This window comes from Budorcas taxicolor, chromosome 1 (genome assembly GCF_023091745.1).
Source record: "Budorcas taxicolor isolate Tak-1 chromosome 1, Takin1.1, whole genome shotgun sequence".
NCBI lineage: Eukaryota > Metazoa > Chordata > Mammalia > Artiodactyla > Bovidae > Budorcas > Budorcas taxicolor.
Window position 1 is genome coordinate 188,627,179 of NC_068910.1, and position 5,389 is coordinate 188,632,567.

Below are 5,389 nucleotides of genomic sequence, written 5' to 3' on the forward strand. Positions count from 1 at the left end.
ATGATATCATTTATATGTGGAATCTAAAAAGTGATACAAAAAGACTTCTTTACAAAACAGAAATAGACTCACAGACATAGAAAACAAGCTTATGATTCCTAAAGAGGAAAGTGGGGGCTGGGGATGGAGATAAATTTGGAGTTTGAGATTAACATATAGCCTCTACTGTAAGTAAACACCAAGGATCTGCTGTATCACACAGGGAACTGTACTTTGTACCTTATAATAATCTATAATGGAAAGAATCTGAAAAAGAATATATATATGTATATCTGAATCACTTTGCTGTATACTTGAAACTAACACAACATTATAAGTTAACTGTGCTTCAATTTAAAAAAAAGGAATATAAGAACAAAATAGCCTCTAAGAAGGTAGGCCCATTTGCATGATAAGATAGAGGAAAGAATTAGCCATGAAGGGAAAAAATAGATTGAGAGAAACCAAGAAGACATCAGGATGTCCCCAACCAAAGGGCCGCACTGGCCAAAGGGCAGACTGTTTCATCTCTGGAAAGCCACATTTGGGCATTCAGACTTCAGATATATCAGATAAAAAACATTTCATTCATAAGGCTAAGCTTTTATCATATCAAATGCTGACCAAATAAAAAATAATCTAAAAGAGAAGACAAAATATAAGAAACCTTGAGCTGGGATTGATGGGAATAGAGGCAGAGTGAATATTCTGGCACATAAGCACTGAAACTTGTTGTTATTGTTGCTGTTGTTAGGAACATGGACTCAACAATGAGTTGAACAGTTTCATGTTCATATTCTACCACCTGAGCCAGCCTGTTGAAACCTGTTTCTAAGTTTTATTCATTTAGTTATTTTTGGCTGCACTGGGTCTTTGTTGGTGCATGCAGGCTTTTCTCTAGTTGTGGCAAACGGGGGCTACTTTCCAGTTGCAGGGTGCTGGCTTCTTGTTGCAGTGGCTTCTCTTGTACAGCACAGGTTCTAGGCATGTGGGCTTCAGTAGCTACAGTACTTGGGCTCAGTAGTTGTGGCACCTAGGCTTAGTTGCTCCGCAGCATGTGGAATCTTCCAAGACCAGGGGTCAAAACTGCAACCTTTGCATTGGCAGGCGGATTCGTAACCATTCGACCACCAGGGATGTCTATAATCCATTTTTCAAAAATTATATTGTATTCCTCACAAAACTATGCTTGAGATCAGATGTCTCCAAGGTAACTGACCTCCTCCATACCAGATGGTCAGTGTATGTCTATACCAGCATCACCCTGTGATCCTTCATGTTTGGAGTCACAAACCATCGTGAACTTCCTTCAGTAGAGCGGAGCATGTATAAATTTGGTGCCATAAGTGAGGTTGGTCTTACCACATCCTTATTTTTACTAGTATTTTATGGTGAAAGTGAAGTTGCTCAGTTGTGTACGACTCTTTGCAACCCCATGGACTGTAGCCTATCAGGCTCCTCCATCCATGGGATTTTCCAGGCAAGAGTGCTGGAGTGGATTGCCATTTCCTTCTCCAGGGGATCTTCCCGACCCAGGAATCGAACCCGGGTCTCCTGCATTACAGGCAGACGCTTTACCATCTGAGCCACCAGGGAAACCCAATTTTTTTTTTTTTTGTACGCAATTACCTATTTTATGGTAACTGCATACAATTGAAGGATAAATTTTCGATGTTATTAAATCATTCATTAGTTTTCTGCTTAAAACACTTTGTTTTTTATAAACTAAGTATTAAAACATTTTTTCATCACCTAGAAATGGTTCTTGATCCAACATGCAGGAAATGAACTCAAAAATAATTTATGGCTTTTACCCCAAGATCTATTTCTTTCTTTTTGCCATAGGATTTATATTTAGCAAACTACACTGCTTCTTGTCAGTGTGTGACAATATGGTACAAGAAGACACATAACTAAAACTGTCAAAATTAAGCTACTGATGGCACATTTGTGTGAAAGGGCAAATCTAGGTTGAGTTACTGTGATAACAAAGGCAACACAGTCAATCAAAGGGCCATGGGGCAGCAATCCTAACATGCAAAAGTTTGGCATCTTACAGGAGCCCAAGGCAATCTGTACATGTCCAGAAGAACACATGATTTAAAGGGAGATTATGCGAGGGCCTTCAGTTCAGTTCAGTCGCTCAGTCAGGTCTGACTCTGTGACCCCATGGAGTGCAGCATGCCAGGCCTCCCTGTCCATCACCAACTCTCGGAGTTTACTCAAACTCATGTCCATTGAGTCGGTGATGCCATCCAACCATCTCATCATCTGTCATCCCCTCTTTTCCTCCCACCTTCAATCTTTCCCAGCATCAGGGTCTTTGCAAATGAGTCAGTTCTTCCCATTAGGTGGCCAAAGTATTAGAGTTTCAGTGTTAGCATCAGTCCTTCCAATGAATATTCAGGACTGATTTCTTTTAGGATGGACTGGTTGGATCTCCTTACAGTCCAAGGGACTCTCAAGAGTCTTCTCCAACACCACAGTTCAAAAGCATCAATTTTTCACATGTGTTCATTTAAAGTATTGCTGTTGTTTAGTCACTAAGTCGTGACTGACTCTTTTGTGACTCCATGGACTGTAGCCCTCCAGGCTCCTTTGTCCATGGGATTTCCCAGGCAAGAATACTGGAGTGGGTTGCCATTTCCTTCTCCAGGGGATCTTCCTGACCCAGATATGGAATCCAGGTCTCCTGCATCGGCAGGCGGGCCCTTTGCCTCTGAGCCACCTGGATACCTTATAATAATAGATAAGACATGGTAGAGCAGTAAGAAGGGTGGAGAGCAGAATCCCACTGTCAACCAACTGCAAAGACTCGATAATAAATTCGGTGCAAAGGCATTTGCTTTTCAATCATCTCATGTCATCTTCCGAGGCCTTTTCTCCCACTGCAGCCACAGAGAGCACAAGAAAAATCAGTTCATGTATAACCAAGCTCCAGGAATGTCCTATTAATTTTCATCATGTATTTGGTTTTGGAGACCACAGTAACAAACATCATCTTATCTACTGGAAATCAGTGTCACCTTCCCCCTCTCTTAGCACCCTCACTTGTGCAGCTGTCTTTGATATCCTGGCTTAATATTCTCCATCAGGAGACTTCAGGGAAATTGATTACTAAAACATTTGAAGGAAGACATGAAGAATTACCAGTTCTTACCAAGAAAGCATGTGGTGACACATTTATGATGCACTCTTACAGAGAAGAAAGTTCTCTCCAACCAGGCAGAGGTTGGAACAAGATGAAAACATAACTTCATAACAACATCCTGGGAGGCCCACTGTTCTCCTGCCAACCGGGCTGCTCATTTCTCCCGTGGAGGAAGCAAACATCGGCTGAGTGGGTATGCTTCAGAAGTCCTGTGGAGGGCCTCGCTACAGTGGAACAGGGAAGAAAGGGCACTGCTCACTGTCAAGTGTGTTCTCAGGGTCACTAAGCTGTGTGGGAATCTCCCACCCATTATTCTTCACCTCAGAGACTGTCCATGGGTAAATTAAAAAAGAAAATAATCCACCCACAACCTATTATTTACAGGCCTGGGGCTTTTTCAAGTTTATCACTGGAGGCACCAGATGCTCCCTTAACCCCCTTATCTCTGAGCTCGTCCATAGACAGTAAAGGGGCCAACCAGCAAATAGCACTACGTGTATAACCATCACGGCATGATGACATCCGACAATCAGATTCCCAGCTACTCAACTACTGGAAACAGCCTCATACCTGTGTTAAACAAGAAGAGGTTTCTAAACGACAAGGAAAGACCTATTCCCTTTCTATATGGGAGGGCCAGGAGAGCTTTAATAAACATTCCTTTGACCACAAGGTGTTGATTTAGAATTGTACATAAAATTAAGGTTATTGACTTACTAAGTTAGATTATATTTACTCTGAACATCCTCACTCTGCCTTAACAAACAGAGGAACACACAGGAGAGATGGCAAATGTCAATTGAAGCAGAACCGATTGAAGTAGGAACAAATAGCCAAGAAGTAGAGAGGAAAGAGGATAAACAGCCCAGCTTAGTAGAAAGAATGTATGGTCCCAAACCAGATTTTCTGGGTTCAAATTTGGTTTGCCTACTGATTGCTTTATGAGTTGAACAAGGCACTTAACTTCTCTGTGCCTCAGTTTACCCAGTTATAAAGTGGGAATAATAGTGGTGCATTCCTCTGTGGGTTGTTTTGAATGAGTTTAAATGAATTAGTTCCTGTGAAGTGCACAGAACAGTATTTGGGGCAGAATAAGCCCCCAGAGTCTGTAACTGTTCGTGAAAGTGGTATAGGAAGGCACAACAGTTATGAGGATTTGAGTGAGAACAAAGGCTCTTCCATATCAGGATGGACCCAGAGGGGATCACTTGTTTTAGTCTATGACAACTAATAGACTTATCAAGTATCGAACTGCACATAGTGTTTTGTAATCCTTCATAATCTGCTTTTTGCACTAATGTTTAGTGGATACTTTCCTATGAAATTAAGCATACAATTCATCCTATAGCCATATCTTTCTGTTATCACTGTCTTATCACACACTTAAGTAATTTTCAATAGTAATAGATGTAATGATAAGAAAATATTAATATTTAAGACAAACAAAAAAAAACATTAACCATCACTATTTCCATATACTAATGGAGATGGACCTTTGTTTAGGGAAATATCTAGAAAATCCTCTTAGGGAATGAGGAACACCAAACCATTCACGGTCTGAAGGAAGAGGAAATTATAAAGAGGAACTGGAATTATAAAGTGAACTGGAATCCCTATTAAATTACTAATGGCATTATCCACAGAACTAGAAAAATTTTTACAACTTGTATGGAAGCACAAAAGACCCTAAATAGCCAAAGCAGTCTTGAGAAGCAAATGAAGCTGGAAGAATCAAGGTCCTTGACTTTGGACTATACTGCAAAACTATGAAGCTGCCTACAACACTGCCTCCTGCAATGCAAGAGACCCGGGTTCGATCCCTGGGTTGGGAACATCCCCTGGAGAAGGAAATGGCAACCCACTCCAGTATTCTTGTCTGGAGATTCTCATGGACAGAGGAGCCTGGCAGGCTACAGTCTATGGGGTTGCAAGAGTTGGACACGACTGATCGACTAAGCACACACATACACACACAAAGCTATAGTAATCAAGACAATATGGTACTGGCATAAAAACAGAAATATAGATCAAAGGGAAAGGATAGAAAACCCATATATAAGCCCACCCACCTATGGGTACCATACCTTTGACAAAGGAGGCAAGAATATACAATGGAAAAAAGACAGCCTCTTCAATAAGTGATACTAGGTAAACTGGACAGATACATGTAAAAGAATGAAATTAGAACACAAAAATATAGTCAAAGTGGATTGAAGACCTAATGTAAGGCCAAACACCATTAAGTCCTCAATCCACTTT

At 40.9% G+C, this 5,389-nt stretch overlaps 1 non-coding gene across 1 annotated transcript; it reads right to left on the reverse strand.

The window, feature by feature from the left end:
• Window positions 1–1,503: 1,503 nt before the first annotated feature.
• TRNAY-GUA (transfer RNA tyrosine (anticodon GUA)) lies at window positions 1,504–1,575 on the reverse strand. The gene has a single exon. It is a non-coding gene; the product is annotated as a tRNA-Tyr (tRNA).
• Between the last annotated feature and the right edge of the window lie 3,814 nt (window positions 1,576–5,389).